The 26,137-nt window shown below is 39.9% G+C and overlaps 1 long non-coding RNA gene across 1 annotated transcript; it reads right to left on the bottom strand.

The window, feature by feature from the left end:
• Nucleotides 1-1,353: 1,353 nt before the first annotated feature.
• On the bottom strand, nucleotides 1,354-25,101 carry LOC138740020 (uncharacterized). Its single transcript, XR_011342629.1, has 3 exons — nucleotides 25,010-25,101; nucleotides 9,657-9,829; nucleotides 1,354-1,664 (listed from the first exon to the last, which is right to left on the bottom strand). It is a non-coding gene; the product is annotated as an uncharacterized lncRNA (long non-coding RNA).
• Between the last annotated feature and the right edge of the window lie 1,036 nt (nucleotides 25,102-26,137).

Raw genomic sequence — 26,137 nt, 5'->3', positions numbered from 1 at the left:
TAATGGATAATAGTTATGTAATTATTATTATTAGACACATTACATTTCATTATAATAATTAGGGGCTGATGTAAGAGCCATAGGCTCAGTCCTTACCTGCTGTGGTCACAGGCATCGGCAATGTCCACCAGGATCCATAGGCCTCTGCATGACAGCCAGCCCTATTATCTGTGAATTTTTGAGCATATAACCTTTCCAGAAGATTACATTCATCTTTGCATTTGTTGTCATGCACTTCAATGGTAAGTTCTCCAGCACAATCCTCATTATTGTTCATCTGTTGCTCATATTGGCAATTACAGCACACTAATAAACAGCAATCAATTTCAACTAACAAATATATCAAATCAACCTGGTCTCCAGCATTGCCCATGGCTCAGGAACCAGAACAGGCCCATCGCAGTCGGTCCTCCAGAGATACCTGTGGCTTGCAGCCTGGAGTTCAATGATTGTCTCCATGTAGTAGCAAGAACAAAGAATGCACCACATGCTGCTTTTTCAATGCAGGGCCCGACTGCGTGACCTGCACGTCAGCTTCATCTGTGGGGAGATCTAACTATTGATTGGCCCCTGGGGGACCAATCACACGTCAACTGGAAGGGCCACTCTTGCCTCAGCTTCACAGGTGGGTCAGATCTAACCCTTGATTGGCAGGTGAGGTGACTTCAGACGAGTTTCCAGCCAGAGAGGAAACATGATTCTCCACAATCCATACCACAGTTGGCTTGTTAGATAAAAGATTTCATAGACTATACCATCTCACTACACAGAATCATATAACAGGGAACATCCCCTTTAGCCCAATTTATCCATGCAGACTAAGATAATTTTCTGAGGTAATCCCATCTAAATTTGGCCCAAATGCTTCTAAGTCCTTTCTATCCATATATCTGTCCAAATGCCTTTGGAACATCATAATTATACCTGCTGAATGTTGTCATTGTGCCCATTTTGTATACAACATTTTTGTTAAGGCCACCCTACCAGGAAAGTTCATGTTGTTTTTGTTGCCTCAAGCAATACTTCGGATAAAAATAATATTTTGCAGATTTTCCCTTGTTGTGCTTCCTTTTCACTACAGTTTCAATAATCCACATTCGACCCTTCCATTGCCATTGTCAAAAGCTGGTTTACTGATCTTACATATTCATTCAGTTTTTTTTAAACTGAAGATTTAATCAGTAATTAATGCAAGTTGCAAAACAATAAATCTGTAGGAATTTGCATGTTTTCCATTAATTTCCACTCAGGAAACAGTTAACAGAGAAATACAAATGTTAACATTGGATTTTATTATGCATTGTTTTACTCCCAGAGAATTTTAAAGTCTGAAATCAGAGTGAACACAAGCATTTTTAACATAGATTCATAAATTTACTCCTCCCTGATATGTTTTTTGAGTCCCATCACTAAATCATAGTGTAAATTAGACCCTTAAGACATCTTACTGTTTGTTTTGAATATACAGTGTGATTTAAAACCACCTTCACAAGACTGCTTTATTGCTGGATGAATAATTTTATTATCTATTGCAACAAAGATAAAATATCTATAGTTCATATCCAAGACATTCGGTAGGACTAGGAATTCTGAGATTTGGATAGCTGAGCAAGGCTTGCTTGTGCACAAACATTTAAAAATCACGATTGAACAGATTCTGGCAGCTGAAAAAGAAAAAAAAACAAATGGAAGTATTTAAAGTACTTTGGCTCAGTGAGTTTTATGCATAAAACTGCAATATTATCATGTATCGTGACTGTGAATGAAATGTCATCCACCAGATTGAACTGAAAGACTCATTTCATTTCTGGATGAAGTTACATCCAGTTTAAACTTACAAAATGAAAAACACTCCTTCTTCAATGGATATAAAGGCTATAAAATTTGGGAGAGTCTAACCCATTTTGTGCATTTGTGGTCACTTGTGTGTGCCATAATGAAAAAAATGTCACTGGTTCAAGAGGCACTTGCATAATCCACCGATTTCACAAGGTGAATATGGATTTAACAACAGCACTCTCTGAATGAGGTACATCGATCCAGTTCTATGGTGTGAATCAGTAATGACATTTGAAGATTTCAAGACATCTGAGATTTATTTTGTGGCCCTTCAATTCGGCCCTTGGAATATGACTCCTGATATTTACGTCAACATTTGTCTTCTCTCATTGCCTTTTCAGTATATGTCTACAGGACCTCTTGGAATTATGTTGTTAAAGAAGATCTCATTTAAAAAAAATAAATTAGACATACAGGGCAACAGCAATGGTGTAGCAGTTAGTGCAATGCCTTTACAGCGCCAGCAATCGGAACTTGGGTTCGAATCCCGTGTTTGCATGCTCTCCCCGTGCCTCCATGGGTTTTCCCTGGGGGCTCCAGATTCCTCTTACCATTCAAAGGATACCAGGGGTATAGGTTAATTGGGTGTAAATTGAGCGGCATGGATTCATGGGCTGAAATGGCCTGTTATCATGCTGTACAGGATAAGAACATTTTAAGGTGATTTTTGTGATCAACAGCCCAAAATTCATAAAATACAACCAAAAGTGTTCAGGAAGAAAAAAATTCTTTATCCAGTATAACCAGTGTGATTCTTGATAAACATAAATTAAAAGGATATTGTGCTGCTCTCTTCATGGAGCGGCAGCAGATGAGAGGAAGGAGGAACATATTAGACTATAATAGGTTTACGGCATAGAAGCAGAGTCTGATATCCTTATCAAAGTAGCAAGTGAATAAAAATCAAAGGAATGCAGATGCTGGAAGTCTGAGAGAAAGAGAAATGCAGTCAGAAAGGAGACAATAACTATTCAGCAGAATTTGCAAAGTGTCTGAAAAGTGTGGAACGTTAATTCAGTTTTGGCTGCCTGCACTCAAGTCACCTTTATTTATCGTTTATACCAAGCTCGCGCGGTAAAGATGAGATAGTGTTTCTCCAGGACCATGGAGCATATTTACATAAGTAAAAGATAGGAGTTAAACACATTGAAATATTAAAATATTAAGATGTATACAGTAAAAGCCTACAGTGCATTATCCACACATGATCTGGGAATTCAGGAGCCTGATGACTTTGGGGGGGGGGGGAACTGTTGCCCAATCTAGACTTAAAGACCTGAGTGCTGCAGTACCTCCTATCAGGTTGAAGAAGAAAGAACAGTTTACATGAGGGGTGTGTAGAATCCTTCATAATGTTTATTGCCTTTCGCCTGCATCGAGTGTTGTAGATGACCTTCATGGTAGGAAGAGATTCCCCCAATTATTTTTTCCATTGACTTCTATAAATGTTATTCTTCATCTTTTGGGTGAAGATGCAGCAATGGTTAAATGTTTTCAAAGAATGTGAATGAGAATAAAGTAAAATATTTTAAGGATTGTAATATTCATGTATGTAAAGTTTGTTCAGTAGAGTATTTTTCTCTTTTAAACTGTTTATTCTTAAGAATGTGGTGTATTAGTTAGTAAAAGTAAGTCTCAAGCAACTAGAAAATACACTTATTCAGCATCAAGCAATTTCCATAGGTGGTAGATACCAGGGCTTTCCCTATGCTACACTGAATGAAAGTGCAGGAGCCTGGCACACAATAGCTCAGCTGAAAGAGCTTCTGGATCAGTGCTACATTGCCCCAGGTTCAATTCTGACTTCTGGTGCTGTCTGAGTGGAGTTTTCACGTCACTTCTCGTTACTGAGATAGTTCCCCCTTGGCACTGCAGGTCCTCCCACATCCCAAGACTGTGCAGATTGATAGGTTAATTGACCACTGTAAATTATGCCTACTGTGAAGGTGATTGGAAAATTCTGGGGTGGCAGATAGTTGATGAGAATGTGGGGAGAATAAAATGAGATGAGTGAAGGATTAGTTTAAATAGGTGCATGGACCTGTTTCCATGCTGTGTAACTGTGAATACAGGTAGTTCTCTCATTGAGGGCAATTGTGGTGACCACAGTTCATGTAGTGATTGATCAGCACCAACAGAGATACAGTTAGATAACAGTCCATCCAATGGGGCTTATGGGACTTAGGATAAGGAGCAGAAAGACTAGCTTTCCTAAAGGGAAGCAGGACAGGAATCTGGCAGACATTTGTGTGTATTGATCACTGAGAGAAAGATCATAAGACCATAATGGGTCCCAACATAAATCTGCAGAGCTCAAAAAGATCATACTGAAGCCATGGATTGACAGTTACGGTTTGCAGTGCTTCCTGGAAAACACTAAGGACTAGATGCATACTGTGTATATATTTTAAGTGCAAGTAAAGCAGGAATTATGTCATTAATGGCAGCAGAATATTGGGACACAAGGTTTCATTTACTAAAATAACAGTGAAAGTAACCATTAGGTTGAGAAACAGAGCTGCTAAGCAAAGTAGATCTGGGAATAGGACAAGGGCGAGGTGTCCAAGAGGAACAGGTGGCCCCAATCCAAGACCTGAAAATCAGCTCAAATTGTGTCACTTCAACAGTGAGTCAGGATTTTCAGAAATTGTAAGTCTTGAGGGCAGGCAATTCCAAGGAAGAACCTGCATGTTTAAACAGCATGAGGGAGCCAATCCATGGCAGTTTCAGAATAACACAATTGTGTAACTCAAGGAATCCGTAATCAAAGTGAGAAATGCAAGTATGTGCACATGGTGCTCAATGAAGTGAGAGTGATTGGGTCCAGAACTGCTGATGCAGAGAGAAAAAGAGGAGTCTGTGTGAGTTCTCAGGACGAGCACAGTGTAGGAGTCAAGGACATAGCAGTCCATTGAGGGAGCACACCATCTTCAACCATTCACTCACTCCTCCACCAATGCACGATACAGCAGTTTGTATCAGCTACAGGATGCACTGGAGCAACTCACCAAGATTCCTTCGAGATTGCCTTCCAGATCTATGACCTCTACCATCTAGAAGGACCAGGCAGCAAATTAATAGACTACTCTTCCATATGGAATTTTCCCTCCAAGTTCCACACCATCCAGACATGGATATATGGAAATCATGACATCTCTGGCTTTGCTTGGAACTCCCGACTGGCTTTAAGAACGCATCTCACCCCCACTTCTTTAAGGGCAGCTTAGGATGGGCAATTGAATGTTTGCTCAGCCTGCGAACCCCACATCCATTGAATTTTTTAAAAAATCTACATCTACAAAATGACACTTGATACAGAACATGATTGTATTCAGACATTGCATTACAGCTGAGAGTTGATTCCTCCTCTAAAGGACATTCTGTTTGTCGCACTTCCATTTTGTATACTTATACCACCAGCAACATGAAGGAGCATGCAGGCAATGATTACAGTTAAAAAAAATAGTTCTCTTGGCATTCATTATATTTTACAAGCCCCTTTCATGATAAGAAAAAATCGTTCAAATGAAGATGAAAAATGGATAAACAGCATATCAGCACTTTCCATCTGGGGTATTGTTGAAATTGGTATTTTTGCTGTGATTGTTAAGTAGAGAAAAGTACAGCAGAGCTTTTAATTGAGGAATCAAAATTGGCACATTTTTATTGTGAATTTTGATATTTATTTTCAGGTATTTTTTAGCTCTAAAAGTAAGAAATAAATCCATCTGGTATTCAATCAGTTATTTTGCAGTTTTGACAGAATAATGTGTCAGCAATAATAACTGATATTTATATGACATTCAGTACAGAAAAAAGCAGGCTCAACAGCTGAGAGAAGAGTAATATTAAACTGATGGACTTCATTAGACTTAAGCATGTCTTCAGTTTTCCCCATTTTTAAATCTTGTGTAAAAGTTATCTCCTTCTCCATGTCTTTTTCATCCTCCTAATTTCTCTTTCTTTGGCTTGATGTCCATTAATAATTAAACACAAAAGTTTGCAGATGCTGTGACTGTAGTTAAAAACACACAGAAATGCTGAAGGAACTCAAAGCCAGTCTTGTAGAGTCCATAGGAGGTAAAGATCTATTATCGACATCATTTTGGGCCTGAGCAAGGAGTAAGCAAAGAACGAGAAGGCTGAATACTGGTCATGGATGAATCCAGACCAACAAATGGTGTGAGCTGGATATTATAAAAGGAGAGGTGATGTGCGAGCTGGATATTATGTGTGAGAGAGAGAGAGAGAGAGAGAGAGAGAGTGTTAAATGGACCACCCACTCTGCCCCCGAGGATGAAGAGTTTCTGCTTGTAATATCTAGCATTGTTTATCTCCAGCAGATTTTGTTTGCCTTCAGATTACATCATCTGCAGTCTGCTGTATGTCACCTGTTTTACTCTTCTTAACAATCAGAGGCTAACTGGTCAAGGGAAAAGCTAAATAATCTGCTCTTTTTGATATTCCTCATTGAACAGAAGGACCAATATTGCTCTCACCCACAAATTCCAGAACCCCTTAGTTTTCCTCAGCTCCAATCACAATTTTGTTGAGCTTTCTGTTCTACACCACAACCCTACCCCGCCCCTCCGCAGCTACCCCGCCCCTCCGCAGCTACCCCGCCCCTCCGCAGCTACCCCGCCCCTCCGCAGCTACCCCGCCCCTCCGCAGCTACCCCGCCCCTCCGCAGCTACCCCGCCCCTCCGCAGCTACCCCGCCCCTCCGCAGCTACCCCGCCCCTCCGCAGCTACCCCGCCCCTCCGCAGCTACCCCGCCCCTCCGCAGCTACCCCGCCCCTCCGCAGCTACCCCGCCCCTCCGCAGCTACCCCGCCCCTCCGCAGCTACCCCGCCCCTCCGCAGCTACCCCGCCCCTCCGCAGCTACCCCGCCCCTCCGCAGCTACCCCGCCCCTCCGCAGCTACCCCGCCCCTCCGCAGCTACCCCGCCCCTCCGCAGCTACCCCGCCCCTCCGCAGCTACCCCGCCCCTCCGCAGCTACCCCGCCCCTCCGCAGCTACCCCGCCCCTCCGCAGCTACCCCGCCCCTCCGCAGCTACCCCGCCCCTCCGCAGCTACCCCGCCCCTCCGCAGCTACCCCGCCCCTCCGCAGCTACCCCGCCCCTCCGCAGCTACCCCGCCCCTCCGCAGCTACCCCGCCCCTCCGCAGCTACCCCGCCCCTCCTCAGCTACCCCGCCCCTCCGCAGCTACCCCGCCCCTCCGCAGCTACCCCGCCCCTCCGCAGCTACCCCGCCCCTCCGCAGCTACCCCGCCCCTCCGCAGCTACCCCGCCCCTCCGCAGCTACCCCGCCCCTCCGCAGCTACCCCGCCCCTCCGCAGCTACCCCGCCCCTCCGCAGCTACCCCGCCCCTCCGCAGCTACCCCGCCCCTCCGCAGCTACCCCGCCCCTCCGCAGCTACCCCGCCCCTCCGCAGCTACCCCGCCCCTCCGCAGCTACCCCGCCCCTCCGCAGCTACCCCGCCCCTCCGCAGCTACCCCAGAAGGATTAATAGCATTGGAAATAGTCCAAAGGATATTCATTCACATTTCTTTAAGAGATCTGTTTTATTTGAGTTGTTTCCACTAGTGGGAGATTGGTACAAATTATGAGACAACTATTTAAAATTGAGGTGTATTTAAATTTCTCCTTTTAAGGATAAGTAAATGTTTGGAATTCTCTTCCTCCGAGGGGGATAAAGGGCAGATAATTGATCAGATGAGATAATAGATCAATATTTGAAAGATTGAGGGATTATGGGGAAGTGGTGCAAGAGGTCAGTTTAGGTTAGCACTTATAAGACATGATCATCTTGAATATTGGGGCAGGTTTGAGAGGCATGGTGGCCAACATCTCTGATTTTCTTGTCTTTTTGTGTTTTGTAATTCCTCTCTGAATGATCTGATGCTCATTCCCTGATATTTCCCTCCTGAAGCTGCTTATCACTGTGGTTCTGCTGGGGATGGACATGAAGAAGTTAGGATGAAGGTCATGGAGGGTGAGAATCCTTCGACTCCAGCATTTGGTGGTATAGAAGATGCATTAGGGAGCAAGGACTGGCATATTTCTGTGATTAGAGAACAGAATGCAGAGACTCAAAGTCTGAGGAGGAGGATGATTTGGAGACTGGGAAGTGGGGTTGGAAATCAAAGATAATCAGACAACTCATGAGTGGAATCTGGACCAGCAGCAAAGAAAGCACAGACTGGGTACGGAAGAGTGGAATGTCCTGGACATTTTGGGAAAGTTCCCCTGCAGTGTTGCCTAAGCCCATGATACACATTGTACTGACACATGATAGATAGTGTTTCTGGCTGCTGTGATTATGATGTATGAATAGTTATTGTTTTTCCATTCATGAATATAATTAATAGTTAATTGCATTACACTGAAACATTGACACTATGCAATTGAGTTTGCAAGCATGTCTTCCAACTAAGTGTTGTCTGTACGATGGAATAGTCACTCCATGTTGTTCAGTAGTGTGAATATGAGATGAATGGTAATGATGGCAATATCATTTAACTCAACTTTAAAATGCTGATGCAGGCTAAAACTGATGTCTGTGATAAATTGGCTGTTTGCATTAGTTCTTTGACAAGAAGAACAAGAACAAATCATTGAATTGATTATTACTTTATATTAATCATTTCTAAACTTGGCTGCCTTGATAGACCATTTGCCACCTGAAAATTACATTATTTCTACTCTCCAAGAGGCAAACTCAGCCAATATCTTTGGTTCCACCTGCCACCCAGCCAAATGGGTGAACATGTAGATATTACATTTCAGATCTCATGGGTGAGATGCTAATAATTTTTAAAAATCTAAAAGTCTGCTCCGAAATATTTCCCCAAAATGGATCCTGAAGTTCATATCTGCATCAGGAAACTAGAAGTACCTTTTCAAGCATCTAGTTAATCAAGAAATGAACTTATAACTTCAATGTCCAAAAGGGAAAGTGGAAATAAAATATTAAAAAGGGTCATTTTTTTTGTAATGGTGCATTGTAAATTGTCCAAAGGTATTTAAATTTAGAGCAAAATAAACAAACTGCTACAATGTTGGCAAAATCCCTAAAATAGGTTTGAAGTTGAGTATTAGCATAAAAGCTGGTGACAGAAATGAAGATCAATTGATGAACTGAAAGCTACATTAACCTTAGACAAGTAAACACGTGTTCAACATCTGAAGGAGTTCTCTTGATTCCCTTCATCAGCTACTTGCATCTTAGTCATGCACTGACTTCTGGACCTTTGTAATTGATTAATCAATAGTTTGTTAAGTTCAACATTTCTTCTAGATATTAAAGCCTATGGGAAATGATGCACTAGGAACAAAATAAATTTGCCTTCATGGTTCTATAATCACTCACCTCTCCCAGAAATGGTGACTTTGGCGGGTAGTTAAGGAGAATATCTCCTTCACAAAGCTCAACTTGGAACAGTGACGCTTCAATCCTCAGTGCTATGGTGAGGAAAGTGACCTGAATCAAAGGGCAAATATTTGTACCACAGGCTGCTTGTTGGTTGGAGCTGGAGGTGTTTCTAGCACCCCAAAGTTTGCCTTTCACTATGTCAAAAGGAGAATCATAAATGTGCTTTATAGCAGTGGACCTGAATTCATTTCATTCCTGAATGATAACCAAATGTAGATTGGCTGAGCTTGCACCATTCCCCATTCACCAGAAATTCTCATCTGATCAACTTGATCAAAATGCAAAATAAAAGCCAAAACAAATAAAAAGTATTCCACATTCGTAAATGAAAGACTATTAAATGTTGCACAAATATTACTAATTCCCTTGTGTGCTCTATCATTACCTGGCTTTCATGTACATTTGCATGCTTGAGTGTTACCCAGCAGCTGCATAAGGAATGCTGGAAGACCACAAATTTTTTTTTCCAGTGGAGGAGGTTGCCTTGGAGAATACCTTTCTGTAGCTCTGGGCTTGTAAGTCTCGACTTCATATGGTTTCTTCTCAACATGACAAAGGCTAGAATTAAAAGTGAGGTGAAATTGAGTGCTGTAATTCTGCAAGAAGAAAGACAATTTGTTCTCATATGGTGTCACTCATAAGCTGATATCTCGGAGGTTGTGGGAGATAGATGCTTAAACTGCTATAGCATCCTCATAAAACCATATACACAAATGAATAAAAATACCATGTTGTTTACAGAGCAGAAAGCTTAGTTTCAAAGCAGCATTCTGGAATTCCCTGCTAGGTATCTGCTGTTGTGTGGCCTCGGTTTGTGCTGTGTTGACTGACCATCAGATGCTGTTTAATGTTTGGGTCCACATATGTCTCTGTATCTTCAGTGCCTGAGAACTTGAACTCGGTACAGAACAATGCAAGATTTCACTGCTTTCCTTCACATTGTATTCAGAGTTTTGACACACTATATAGCACATCAAATATTTTGATGTGAAAAAATGTTATCATAAAATAACTTGCCAGCTGCAATAATTTCAATCTGATCACTTTTACAGCTAATATACATCTGTTGGGCTGATTATTTATAGGATTACGATAAATTGCCTCCATTACTTTGCTCTCTCATTATTGTCAAGTAACAACATTCATTAATAATTTAGTATACAAGGTTAGATAACATTTCTTGTATCCGTAAAATCTCATGTACACTATTTCATTCTTATTTGTGTCCTAATCAGGAAAGGACCCAAAGCATAAATCCAATTAAAAGTTATATTGGGAATATTTTAATTGAGAAAATGCAAGAGTTGTAACATTTTAAAAGTTCAATGGCAATTTTAAGAAGCAAAACATGACTTCTGTGCAATGTCAGCTTTTATTCAGAGCAAATCAAACATTCATAGACAAGCTATTTTCTCCCCTTCCCTCGGTTTGGAAATTTCCCTTCTCTTTCCACCTTTGGCTCACAAAACAGACCAGTATTGAATTGTTTTCATGGCATGCTTTTTCATTTCTCTTTAAAATAGTATTATCCAAAACAAACAAGCAATAAGCCAAAATTCATTCATTTTTTTGCCAGTAGTTAAGAACTGTTAAATGCTTCTTATTGATCTGTTCCTTCCTGACTTCCAAGCCTGTGTTATGAGTAAAAAAATGTATCTGATTTCCCTCTCAACTATTGGATTTAGGACTGAGTCTGAGAGTGGAGCACAAGTGCTCTGAGATGTGGGGGTGGATGCACATCAAGTCTGTTTTATGGTGCATCTGGTGGAGTGTAAATGTGTTGTTAAAATTTTATACTGATGTTTTCTTGTCTAATTAAATAAGTTAATTATTCTTTTAATAGGCGGCTTTCTTTATTGTTCTGTTCTTCGATTATTTAAATTTATTTCAACTCTTCTTAACTACAATCAGACTTTCAGGAATGGTTGGAAGTAACTTTGAGAGTTCCCTGTCAGTAGGCCATTAGGCAGGTTAAAGGTAGATAGGGTTGTAAAGAGAGCTTCTGACATATTGGCCTTAATAAATCAAAATATTGAGTATAGGAGTTAAGATGTTATGGTAAAGTTGCATAGACATTGGTGAAGCCAAATTTGGAGTATTGTGTGCAGTTTTGATCACCTAACTACAGGAAAGATAACAATAAAATAGAAAGAGCACAAATAAGATTTACTAGGATGTTGCCTGGTCTTCAGAAAATGAGTTACAGGGAAAGGTTAAATAGGTTAGGACTTTATTCCCTGGAGTATAGAAGAATGAGGGGAGATTTGATAAAGATATTTAAAATTAATAGGGGTTTAGACAGAATAATTGTAGTTAGGCTTTTTCCACTGAGGGTCAGTGAGCTTTTTCTATGGAAGATCAGAGAACCTGGGTAAAAGGTGAAAGGGGAAAGGTTTAGAGGGAACATTGGGGGAGTTTTTTCACACAGTGGTGAAAGTATAGAATGAGCTGCCAGCTGAAATGTTGAATATGGGCTCAATTTTCATATTTAAGAAAAATTTGGACAGGTGCGTGGATGTGAGAGGTATGGAGGACTATGGACTATGGCAGATTAATGGGACTAAGCAGAAAAAAATAGTTTGTCACAGAGTAGCAGGGCTGCTGGGGCCTGCTTCTGTTCTGTAATGTTTCTAAGGTTCTATTATTCTAAGGATATGGGTCAAATGTAGGCAAATGAGATTGCTGGAAGGCACCTTGGTTGGATGAGCAAATTGGGCAAATAGGCCTGTTTCTATGCTGTTACAAGGAACAATGCAACAGCACGGAACAGTTCACCTAACTAGTCTATGGATATTATAAACAAATAACTGATAGAAGTTTGCTTGATGTCAGTACAGATACCCAGGAGAATGATCAATCAGGTAAGATAAAGAGATTTTGGGAAGAAGTTGAGCATTGGCATGCATAGTTGCATCAGCTTCAATTTTCCATCTGGTCGACTTTCAATATTTAAAAAGTCATTTTCCTACCTCAACTTGATAACATGAGCCCAGCTCTACCGACACGCTCCTTCGTCTCAGCTACATAGTTTTCAGTCCAGAAATAAACTGATTAATTTCTGCAATCTTAGAGTCAAGTTTACTGGAAAGGGATTGATTACCATTTCCTATCTCTTGCAGGACAAGAGAGTCTCCTCAGCTCAGATATTCCTGTATCGCCACCATTGTATGAGCTTCTTGGCAGCCAGACTAGGAATAGTTTTCTCTGCAGTTATCTAAATCTGATCACTAGTTGAATCTACTTGTTTATTCTTACGTCTCTGTTCTGTACTGTGGCTGTCTGATCAAATTAAAAGTGGGCTTTGGTGCTTTTAAAAGCTTTAAAATGAACTTGTTTGGAGAGCTCCTAGGCCAGCATCTATGTAGCTTTGCTGCATCATGTGACCCCTGACATCACCTGATCTTCATCCTGCTTGTTTCATCTACTGTTAGAACTCATACCAAAAATAGATTTTTCAACTTGTACATGGCTCACCACCCCTGTCCCATCCTAAGCTATTTATCTGCAATTTTAGCAATTATAAACTTTTTGACCCATCTTCCCAACACTTCTTGGTTATGTCTCCCTATTCCTGTGACTTCAAACCTCCTCAGCTTGAATTCTAGCCTTTTCCTCATTCCGGAAACTGATAACTCCACCTTTTACCCAGGTTCTCTGATCTTCCATGGAAAAAGCTCACTGACCCTCAATGGAAAAAGCCTAACTACAATTATTCTGTCTAAATATTTAAAAAGTCATTTTCCTACCTCAACTTGATAACACAAGCCCAGCTCTACTGACACGCTCCTTCGTCTCAGCTACATAGTTTTCAGTCGACCAGATGGAAAATTGAAGCTGATGCAACAACATATGTGACGTTAATCTTCATGAAGGCTGCGAGGAAAACAACGCCAAACATTTTTGCTAATTGGATCCCAGCTATCATGGGACAAGAGCATTTTACTGAGCCCATGATAATAGAGCAAACACATTGGGCTCTTGCACCTTGTCCACCTACAGACCAAAGAGGGATCATATTCTGATATGCCTGCTCAAATATCAAGACCGTGGAAAAAAAATCCTACACATCGCCGCATGGCAGATCAAGCGGAATAAGGATCCCATCATGTATGATGATAAGCCTGTGCTGTTTTTTTTCCCCCCAAATTGAGTGCCAGCTTTAAGGAAGTGCAGAAAGGAATATGACCAAGAGGGAGCTTCGATCCAAGGATATTCCATTTGCCTTACTCCATCTGCAACACTGAGGATCACACTCCCTGATGGAGGAACAAGATTCTTTAAAACACCTAAGGAAACAGCAGCATTCCTGTGTGACTCCCCAGGAGAAAAATAATGGACGAAAACAGGTAGATGAAAACTAGACTAACAGCTGTAGTTTTTTTTTTAAAAAGAAATTCTAGATAATGTAAGTGAAGACAATATTTTCAGTTTACATTTGATAGACAGATTTCAGCTTAAATCGACTAATTTCTGTAGTAACAGTTTTTGGAATAGGTGTTTTGAAAATTCATTGTTTCATTTAAAATTGGATATTTTTGTATGGTAATTCATTTTCAGATAGAGCCCTAGGCTGGGCAAGATCTTTCTAAATCAGCCAAATAAGTTATGTCTGACAAGTGCAAAGTGCACATCCCAGTTCAGTAGGTAAGGTGGTACCGAATGTTCAATAATCAGCACTGGGAGGGGTGGGGGGAGGGTGGGATTTTTTTTTAAACTATGTCAGTGCTTTATCTTATTACAAGAGATACATTTTCACTTGCACAGATATTCCATAAAGAGGTAATTAAACTTTGATAGATTTATACACATATTATTGATAAAAAAAAAGGTAGTGAAATTTATCAGCTTTAATATGAATGGTACAGTCAAAAGGAAGAGTCTTGATGTACAAAAAAAACTTCATATTGATACTGCATAAGAAACTGAGGAGAGAATGGTAGGACATGTATTACCATCATCCTTTAATTCCAAAGCCAGGGAGGGTGGGGGGGGTGGGTCGCTATTTTGATAAATAAAAACACTCCAGTGATGATTGGAGAAACTACCATTGATCCATTAGACTGATACGCATTAGTTAATTGTCAGATTTACTCAGAACCTTGGACATTTAAATTTATATACTGCTAGCTATGATAATGAATCCTTTATTCAGGATATTAACAGGGTGATGACAAAATATATTTATAGGGGCGACTTTAATTTTTGCTTGAATCCTGTTCTGGATAAGTCATCCTTGACAGTATCCAAAATAAAAGCGGCCAAAATTACCTTGGCTTTTATGAAAGATCTAAATTTGACTGTTGTGTGGAGGGAAATGGACCCTCAAACCACAGACCCCATTCCAGTCCCCATAACTCTCATACAAGGATTGACCTTTTTCTGTTGTCAACACAGCTAATTCATAGAACATTAGAATCTGAATACTTATCTAGAACCCTGTCAGATCATTCACCTTTGACCCTGTCTTTCTTGATGCCAGAGAAACCAACTAATTCATATAGATGGCACCCTTCTTCAAAAATTAGATTTTTGTATTTTTTTTAGGGACTAGATAAAACTATTTTGTGAGACAAACTGTGCCTCTTCTCCCAAAAGTTTTATATTATAGGACACACTAAAAACATATTTAGGGAGTCAAATAATCTTGTATACAAAAGACATTAAGAAAAAATACAGGGAAAAACTAGAACTGGAAACAGAAATTTTGAAATTGGAAAAGGAGTTCCAACAGTCTGGTTCCAATTGCTTTTAAACAAAAATCTCAAATACATTACACACTTATGGAATTGAAAAAGCCATTTTAAGAACTAAACAAAGATATTAAGAAGACACACAAAGTCTTTTCCTGGCAACTGAGAGCAGAAGAAAGTTCAAGGACAGTTAATACTGTTAGTTCAGCCTCTGTAATGGAAGATTCTAACTGTTTTTTTTTTACTTTGCAGCTTTTGCTTCTGCAAGGCTGAGGACCTGCTTGTTTTTTTTTTACTTTTGCAGCTTTTGCTTCTGCAAGGCTGAGAACCTGCTTGTTTTTTTTTTTTACTTTTGCAGCTTTTGCTTCTGCAAGGCTGAGAACCTGCTTGTTTTTAGAATCAGCAGACATAAGCTAAATTCCACCGAGGGGCCAGAGATGATGTTATCTGATGAAAGGACATCTGTGTACCAAGAACATTTAATCTTCCTGCTTGTTTTGGTCACAGACTGTCAGAGGCCTAGCCTTGATGCAAAATAAACCATTGTATTCAAAGTGATAAGCTGAAAATTATGTTATTCGATAAAAGCCTAAGCATGCTAGTTTGCTCGCTTATCTTTCTTACTGTGCTGGGAATAGGTACTTGGTAAGCAGTTTTTGGGTAACATAAGCCATGGTCCCACTGCTGAAGTTTGAGACTCTCCGAGAGGTGGCAACATCTCTCAGCAAGAAGAAGAAGTTCTAGAGTCCAGCCAACGTCCCGGTCGAGAGAGGTGGAGAAGCTGCTACCGGCGCCCTGACACCCTACTACAAGTGTGCAGTCGTTGCCTCACTTCAGCAGCTGGGACCAGTCCAAGCATTGATAAGTATAGTTGGGAAGGGCTTGCATATTGTAGTGTGAAATCAGCTTTTGAATTTGTAATAAACATTTGTATAATCTGAACTGCTCTCGGTGTGTGTGTCTATTTTCTTTCGGTAGCTCAAACACTGTGACCAATCTAAAGCGAACAAAATGAGAGGTATAAGTTTACCCAAGACAATCTCCAATAATCCCATAGAAATTAATGACATATTTAAACAGTTTTATACAAATTTATATACATTGGAATCACCAGAAGACCGACTAAGATTGAAGAATCCACTGTGGAATTTCCCAAACTTGGCCAAGACGACAAAATTTGAATTGGATCTTCCCTTCATTCAGTCTAATATATCATGAGGGGAAGACAGCTTTCCTCCTGAATTTTACAGAGAATTTAAGGATTTACTCATCCCTCTCGTCATTAATGGATTAACTTAGCATCTAAAACTCAAACTCTCCTTGAATTCTCTATTGCCATAATCACTATAATTCATTAAAAAAGTCAAGCGATCCCATTAAAGTGCTCTTCATTTCAACTCTAAAAGCGAATCTGGATACTTGGCATCATAAATGGATCCAACATTTGGAAGACTGTTACCAAAAAAAAAGGACTTTTCATGTCCTTTGAACAATTGAAGAGGAAATACAACTTGTCCAGCAATACTTTCTTCTGATATCTTCAGTTAAGATCTTTTCTTAAAACCATCCTGGACCCTGAAGTGACTTTACCTGTACTTACTGATGCTTCATGAGGGCAATATAAGCACATTTTTTCTAAAATGTATTCCTTACTGCTAAACAAGGACACAAAGCCAGGTTTGCACAAATCTAGAGTGAGATGAGAATTAAATTTAAACATAACAATTGATTATCAGCTCTGGACAGATTTATATCAAGGAAGTATGTTAGTTACTATTAATGCCCAGTATAGATTGGTTCACTATAATTTCCTCCATCAACTGTACCTCACCCCAGGGAAACTAAATAAATATATTTATTGTCAGAAATGTGCTTCAGATGATACCTCGACTAAGATCACAGGAGTCATCTTCCCATTAGATTCTGAACTTTGCTTACTGGGGAATTTCACAAGTGTCAGTAGGTCTTCAACTAACCTCCAAATTAAATTTATGGAAATCACTTTATGTGTGGTCCTCTCCTCAATAATAGGCAGTCTTTGGAAATCAACCGTGGTATTCCTCTTGAAAAGATCACATATAATCTTAGAAAAGGATACCTTTCTGAAAATTTGGCAGCCTCACATAGAATATATAGGTTCTTCACTGTCATCACTACAGGGATGTGATCATTTCTGGTTTATCCAGCAGGCCTCTTAAAGGATCTCAATATTTTACACTGACTATTTTTTTCTTTTCCTTTTTCTGTTTAATTGGGTTTATATGGAAAGGGTAGGGAAGTGGGGTTTCTTTGGTATTTTTTTTTCTGCATAATTGTTAAGTATATTTAAAATTGAAAAAATATTAAAAAAAGTCTGAACTGTCATATTTGGGTTCAGGGAGTTGCCCAATACAAAAGCCAAATATTATGAATGCTTAAAATCCGAGTGTGACTTGTGGAGACAAACAGGGTTCACATTTCAGGTCAAAGGCCTTTCAAAGCACTGGTGAACATTAATTGGTAAATAAGATTCAACATGCAGAAAAAGGTGAAGTGAGGAACAAAAGTTTTCTTCAGAGAGCAAGTGTTACTCCTCATTTGTCAGGAAGGGGCAATAGAGTCTGCACTTGCTGAAAATACTGAAGCGGCCAAGGCTACTGTCAACCTTCCATAGGAGTTCTATTGAGAGTGACCTGGCTGGCTGCATGACAGTGTGGTACAGTTGCTGCAAAGAAATGGATTGGAGGTCAATCACAGGACCATAAGAATAGCAGAGAGGATCACTGGAGACTTCCTCCTCCCCATCGACATGATCTTCCGGGGTTGTTGACTGAAGAGGGCACAGAACTTATTGAGGACCCCTTCCACTCAGCACACAGCATCTTTCAGCTGCTCCCATCGAGGAAGAGATACAGAGGTATCAGAGCCAGAGCCATTAGGCTAAGCAATAGCTTCTTCCTACAGGCAGTGAGAATGCTGAACAACCAAAGGAACTGCCCACACTAACCATCTGGGATGCTCATATTCATGAAACGATACTTACAGTATTTATTTGTTTGTCCTGTGCATGTATTGTTTGTCTGATGTGAGTTATGCCTGCTTGTATGCCTGCATGTTTTGTATCTAGAACCAGACACTGCAGTTTCATTCATTGGGTAATACTTGTATAATCAGATGACAATAAACTTGACTACTCTGCTGCCATTTATTTAAAATCTTGTTGGAATAGTTTTGATAGCCAAAAATATACAAAGATCTGAGAAAAGAAGGGTAAACAATCAGCTGTAATCTTATTGCTTTTATCTTGGTCCAATGCTTCATTTGTCCTCTGACCACTTTGCAGAGTGGACCACATATTTGATGAATGGTTGAGAAACATTGAAGTTTGAACAATGTTGAGGTGTTTGCAAGCTTTACTTTTGGAACACCTGATTGACTCCCCACAGGTCAATCTTATCAGTTCTATTTTCTACCCATCCACCCTCCTTATTTCCTTTTGACCTCATACTCATCTCTCATATGACCATTAACACCTTTTGGTTCTTCGGCCACCTACCTGCCCCAAAGGGCAATTTATACTACCTGCACACCTTTGGAATATGGGAAGAAACATGACCATATCCATTGGATCACTGTGCATACTCCATACAGCCAATAGGCAAGGTCATGATTGAACCTGGGTCCCCAGAATATGGGATATCAACACTAACTGCTGTGCCGTACTGAGGGATCGATAAAGGTTTCTATGGACTTGACAAAATAGATACACCTTTTGGGATAATGTTACTGCCAGCAACCCACATCAAAGCAGTTAGAAGATTCATCATATTTTTCCATTTGTTTCCGAATTTTGTGTATGAAAGGAAGCCTTTAATTTAAAATCTGAAGGGCTAACAGAGCATTAACCAAAATAAAATGCTGTTTCATGCTTTGTAATCATGATTGACAAGGCTATGATGCAGAAAGGAGAAAAAGTATGGGTTACCAAATTAACAATTTAATACATCTGAGCTGAAGCTCATAAATAAAAGATAATGTAGTTTATAGGAAGTCCCATCTTCTCAGAGATGCATATGGAACATTTTGACAGAGGACGGATTGCACTGGACGTGTTCCATTCCAAGAATTCCTTATTAGGATTTGAAACCAATTATAAAATTGACTTCAGCTGGATTGAAAATGCCAGACTTTAAAAAGTTCTACTGGGTAGCCAGTTGAGATGCATCATCTCTTTCTTCGAGGGGAGAGGCATACTACCCTGGACACAAATTGAACTGCATTTGATAGGTGAGCAGGTAGCAGAGGACTTCATAAGTGGGATGCTAAATTGCTATCAGAAAAGAAAGGTAGTTCCATATTAAAACAAATAATTCTCATTTGGTCCAAAATTAACCAATTTGTAGGAACCAAAGTAGGGCTGTCTCCCAATAGATTAATACCATTGATGGTGGGTAACAAGATCTTGGACACCTGGAGTCATAATCGTATCAGGTGCATAGAGGACTGTTATGAGCAGGGGTGGCTAATGTCATTTGAGCAACTTAGGAATAAGTATAATTTATCAAATAAGACATTTCATTGCTACCTTCAAATAAGATCTTTTCTACAGAACAGATTTGGTCCAACTGTGGCCTTACCTGTGTGGAGTGACATAAAGATCATGATTTGAAGGGGGAGCATATGGAAGATCATTTCAGCAATGTATTTTCTTTCTCCAAATGGAAGGACCTAAACTAGGCCTTGAAAAATTGAGGCAGAGGTGAGAGATGGACTTAGGAATAACATCTGATGAACAGTGCTGGTCTGACCTGTGTCATCAATGCAAGGTACAGGCTGGTACAATACAATTTTTTGCACCAGCTGCATCTGACATCGCAAAAATATTAAACAGATCTAAACATGAATTATCAGACCAATGTTTTAGATGTGGCATTGCGACAGGAACTTTTGTGCACACAACCTGGACATGTGCCAAAGTGAGAACCTTTTGGGTGGAACTGGACCAAACCCTGGAAAAAGAAAGAAAATCATAGGTAAAGAATTCCCACAGGACCCAGAGCTGTTCCTGTTGGGAAACATAATTGGTGCAAGGCTTACAATGAAGCTGTCCAACTTTCAAATCCAATTTGTCATGATCGCATCGGCGGTGGCCAGAAAGAGCATAGCAGTTGCCTGGATGGCCAACTCCTACCTGCCTATTGAACATTGGAACACAGAAATACAGAGCTGTATTCCCCTGGAGAAAATTACCTATAACCTAATGAAACAATACAGCACTTTTTGTGAAGGTCTGGCAGCCCTACTTAAACTACAAAGGGGCACAATTGTAATGTGGACCACCATGCCTCGTCACCCTACCTACCCTCCTAATTCACTCCTCAATCGGCGAGGGAGCAGAGGGGCTCCATCCCATTCTAACCAGGGAAAGCCACAGAAAAAAGGCAGCCTACGTGCTGACCTCAACGATGCGACAAAACCATAATCCCTCAAAAACAAGTTTCATACTTTTGTTGTGAGTGTTTTAGTTATTGTGTGTAAGAGTAATTAGTTTGGTGTTGGGGGGGAGGGGATAAAAAGAACAAACTCTATGAGAAGATTGTATGAAATTAACAAGTAGGAAAAAGTATGAAAAGCAAATAATGTTGATAATGATATTGACAATCATTTGAGTTTGAGTGGAAAAACTAGAAATAAATTTTTCAAAAAAACGATTAGCTTCAGCCTTCAGATCTTTCCACAAAGAAGACAGCAAACATTTCCATCATGTGTGTCAATTTGATCTGCATGGTTCTATGCTAAAAGCATAATCAAATGACTATTTAAAAAGGTTCTTTTTAACCATGTTTAATTGATTTCTAATTACCAGCACCTCATGTAAAGATGTTCATGTTATTTAATCTTATTGTACATGTTATAATAGGCACTATTAATTACTGGGTTGGCTGCAAGGGTTCAAGATTCCCACTGTCGATATCATTAAATGAGGCTTATGCAGCAATATTTTGTAAATGCTGAATGGAGCAATGATTTACAAATGCTGACTGCTTGTTTCCCGCTTGAAACTGGTGAGAGGACAGCCTGCCAGCATCTTCCATAAAGTTGCTAAAATATGGCAATGAGAATCAAGCACTATTTGTGGAAAACCGACAACAGTTTTGCTGATACAATTATGTTAAAGATAATCAGATCAATCACTGCCCATTTTCACTGGGTTTTGAGCAATTGACCACAAACGGATCATCAGGAGCCAAATTTGAAGCAATATTTTTTTCAGCTATAACAAACCATCACTTTGAAATGAGATGTGGTGGATATGAAAGCAAATGCAACACTAGTGCAGTTCAGTTAATCCTAGAACAGGAGGTTTATGTGATAAAGGAACAACAGAAGAGAGAACACAAAGATCAAAGATTTAAGACTAAATGCAAGATAATTGATCTGTGCCTTGTACAGACCAATGAACTCACAGTGAAGTACGTGTGATTTCTAAAAACACAATCTTGAGAAATAAAGCAATTTAAATTGAGTATCTGCCGTGGTCTATTAAATCAGATTACTCCTCACTATAATCTCCTCTGGCCACCAAAAAAAAAATGAAATCTGATCCGAGAGACTCAAATATTCCATCTGTGATCTCGAGAGAACCACAGAAATAGTATTGTGGCTGAGGAACAAAGCTTTGGAAACATTTGTGAAAGGTTGCTTCAGAATCATAGAAATGGCAAAAGGGCCATTCAGCCCTTTTGAGATCATACCTTTCTTATAGGCAAACTGCCATTCGCTAATTTGGTTTGTAACTTTAGGTAGAAGAAATCCTTCATCTCAGATGTAGAGTTATTAATTGAACAGAAATCTATTGTATCTTGTGATAGAAATTGGTAACTTTCCAATGGTTGCCAGTTCCGTGTAAAGAAGTATTTCCTAATTTCCCTCCTGAATTGTCGGGTAATACTTTTAATGATATGTTCCTAAGGAGTAACAGTGGAAGCGATCTCTAACTATAATTTCCCACTTCCTATCATTAATCAGTTCCTTTCAATTTGAAATCATATCCATTATTCCTACTGAGTCTTCTGCTGTCAGTCCAATCTCCTAATCAGAAGAGTAATTTGTTTTCCATTTCAAGGGCATACATTTCAGGAAGTAGTCTTTAGCATGGCAACACAAAAATCTTCGAGAAGTCAGCATAATCTATACCCATAAATAATCCACCATCTGCTACTTTAGTTACTTACTCAATATGTTCATTTGGGTTTGTTATCCCTCTGCAAATTCATATTGCAACCCTCTAGACAGGTCAGTTTCTCCCAATGTTCTATCACTGTAAATTACAGATTCAGGTAACTATCCTATTTTTAATGGCAGACTATTTGTTTCACAACTTCCTTCATCATTTCTCCCATATTACTAAAATTAAAGAAGTTTCTTTTGGAAATTTCTGAAAAGGCAGTTTTGGAATGAAAAAAAAATATTTGAAAGAAATTGCAAAGAATTAATTACAGATTTATTGTTGAAGTACACACGACATCACATACAACCCTGAGATTCTTCATTCTGTGGACGAGGCAGAATTACCACTTATTGGTAGTGCAAAATAAAACTGTACACAAAGAACACATGTAAACAAATAAAGAACTGTAACCAGATAACAAATGTACACAAACTGACTGTGCAATAAAGAGAGAGAAAAATAAAATCAATTACAAAACTGAAGGACATATCAGAGCTAAATGTCCACTTCTAAAGCGCAGGTGACCTGCAAATAAAAGGACAGTTAAAGTCAAAACATTTGGAGAGGGCGAGAGGGCAAGGCAACCTAGCAACAATGACAATAACAGCCCAACGACTGACCTTCAAGCTTTTGAGATATTACACATCTGAGGAATAAACTGAGGAAGCACAGCAATCTTTATACAGCAAAAAAATAAACGGAACAATTCTCTGAAGATGAAGTTAGACACAGAGGCAGAAGTGTCCCTAATGCTGTTACATGAAAAGGAATGCTTGCTACCACATCTCCTGGTAAAAAAAAACTGAAATAATTCTAAGATCTGTTACAGGAGACAGAATCAAAGTGTTTAGAAAATGTACAGTCCAAGTACAATACAAACAACAGCAACTAAAAACACTCCCTCTCTACATCGTAGATGCCAAAGGACCAGCACTTTTTGTAAGAAACTGTCAACAACACAATCCCCTAGACTGGCTGGAAATCAGTTCAATACAAACATAAACCACATGGACACCTCCCAGCCAGAACTCGACCAAATCCTCAACAACCACAGAGGTTTTCCAACAAGAATTGGGGAAAAATCAAAGGAGTTCAAGGCAAACTGCAAGTAAAAGATAATGTAGAACCAAAATTCTTCAAAGCCAGAACAGTCCTATTTGCTATAAAAGGGAAAATTGAAGTTGAATTTAAAAGACATGAATACAATACAGCGATTGGGCAGCGCCCATCATATCCGTATGAAAAGCAAACGGTGAGATCACATTTGCGGCAATTACAAAGTCACCATCAATCCATCACTCTAAATACCTGAACACCCCATGCTCAAGGCAGAAGAATTGTTCCAAGCACTAAATGGAGGGCAAAAATTCACAAAACTAGATTTGTCACAAGCATATCAACAGATAGAATTGGACAAAAAAAAAAATCACGGGAATATGTGACAATCTATCCCCATCTGGGACTATTCACCGATACACATGGGCCTTACGGAATTTCAGCAATACCTGAGATTTTTCAAGCAACAATGGACAAATTACCACATGGGCTCTCAGTTGGGTGTTTCCTAAATGATATCATAATCACAGACCAAAATGACAGTGAACACTTACAAAACCTTGAAAAAGTTTTTTGAAAAAGTATTTTACGATTGCAAAAGGACATATGTGTCTTCATGCACCCCTCAGTAACATATCTTTGGTTTACAATCGACAACGAGGGGTGCAAATGAATCCAGCAGGAACAGGAGCCATTTGCAAGGCCCTATATCCAACCATCAAATCAGAATTACAGTCCTTTCTAGGACCTATTAATCATGACCAAAAACATATCCCTAATATGTCTACACTATGCAGCCCCCTGAACCAATTATTCAAGAAAGATCAAACATGGTATTGGAACACAGAAACTAAAAACACAGTTGATTAACTAAAGGAAATATTAACGTCAACAAATAAGGTGCTGATCCACTACAACCCTAGTAAAGAAGTTACACTGGCTGTGGATGCTACACCAGTGGGACTAGGGCGGTACTATCCCAAATCACAGAAAAAGGTGAGCAACCAGTAGCGTATGCTTCGCGAACATTAACCACAAGCGAACGCAATTACGCCCAACTAGAAAAAGAAGGATTGACAATAATTTTTGGTGCAAAAAAAAAAAATCCACCAATACCTTTACAAAAGAAAATTCACCCTGATCACAGACAAGCCTCTTAGTTTAATCCTGGGGCCACACAAAGGTATACCAGCATCAACTGCAGCCAAAATTTAAAGATGGGCCATGCTACTAACAGTGTATAACTACAATAGAAAACAAACCAGGAACAGCCATGCAGATGCCTTATCATGCATGCCACTATCCAAGAAAGAACCACAAGAAGAAATTATTAAGTGGACAGCAGAGGCAGGATCCATCAACCAAGAACAACTTCAACAACTGCCCATTACAGCCCAGATGATCACAAAGGAAACCCAAAAAGAGGCAACATTAGGCAAGATCCTATACTTCACCCTTAATGGGTGGCCTGAATCTGAAGTCATTCCAAAGATCTAAAACTTTACCACACACGCTGTCATGAACTATCAGTCAAAGAAGGATGTTGACTATGGGGTACCCATAATACAATTATTCTAGCCACATGGTAAACTACCATGTTATCAGATCTGCACCACAACCATCTGGGAATGGTACAAATGAAGTCACTGGCCCGGATGCATGTCTGGTGGCCCTCCATAGACAGAGACAGTGAAACAACAGTAAGAGAAGACAAAATATGTCAGACAATGCAGCCAAAAATGCTGCAAGCCGAAGCTAACCTATAGAAATGGCCATCCAAACCTTGGCATCGGATTCATGTAGACTTCGCTGGACCATTCATGGGTGAGGCTTTCCTAGTAGCTGTGGTCGCACACTCCAAATGACCAGTAGTTTCACAGCTGAAAAACACCAAAGCAGATCCTCATGAATTGCCTCATGAATTAGTTTCGGACAATGCACCTCAATTTACATCAGAATATTTTTTTTTTAAATTATGCACGAGAACAATATCAGACATATTTTGTCCACACCCTATCACCCAAGTACTAATGGGGAGGCAGAACATCCTTTACAAACATTCAAAAAAGCAATGAAAACCATGAAACTTCTAAATGCCTTCTGGACACACAAAATCGCAGATTTCCTATTGGGATACAAAAACTCACCACATTCTACCTCAAAATGCACCCCAGCAAAACTAATGTTTGGCCGCAACCTGCGGACCAGGCTGTCCACAGTTCATCCAGATCTGGGTATCCGATTGCAAAAAATCAAAACAGCATCACCACAAACCTCAATTAGAACATTGGAAGTGGTATAAGATTATAGATAGTATAAAGACCCATAGGTGGTAGGAGTAATCTTACAAAAATTGAGCCCCTGCTTATACTCTGTTCAAGTGGGGACAGATTGTGGAAGTGACACATTGACCAGTTACAAGCATTGACTGACACCAAAGTCCATGAACTGCCTCAAACTGGTGGAGGTGGAAACAGACCTGCCATGTCCTGCCCTGACCATCCCACCCCTCAGGTCAAATGGTGGGGGGGAGTGGGGGCAGAGGTGATCTCATAACCGAGCAGTTGAGCAGTTCAGTGAGGAGTCCAGTAACTGAAACATGCAGCCAGGAGGGCAGCGAAGATGGGCAATCACCGCCGGTCAGCGAACACAGGCAGTTGCTACCGACTCGACCGCTGACCTGACTATCTACAGGTCCCGAGCAAAGACCAGCACAATAAACCTCACTGAGGAGATCCAAAAGAGAAAAAAGTCCACCTGAATGCTTTAAGGACTATGTGCCCTGATTTTTATTAAATACTTTCCCTTTTATAATTATAATTACTCATGAGATGTATTCTAATTCTCACTTGTAGTCCTGGGTTCGAACGGGCCCAGTCAGCATTTACTGTATGGGGAAAGAATGTTGGG

This window comes from Narcine bancroftii, chromosome 7, assembly GCF_036971445.1.
Source record: "Narcine bancroftii isolate sNarBan1 chromosome 7, sNarBan1.hap1, whole genome shotgun sequence".
In the NCBI taxonomy this organism is placed as follows: domain Eukaryota; kingdom Metazoa; phylum Chordata; class Chondrichthyes; order Torpediniformes; family Narcinidae; genus Narcine; species Narcine bancroftii.
The sequence above is the reverse complement of the archived record's forward strand: the minus strand, read 5'-3'. Positions and strand labels throughout refer to the sequence as shown.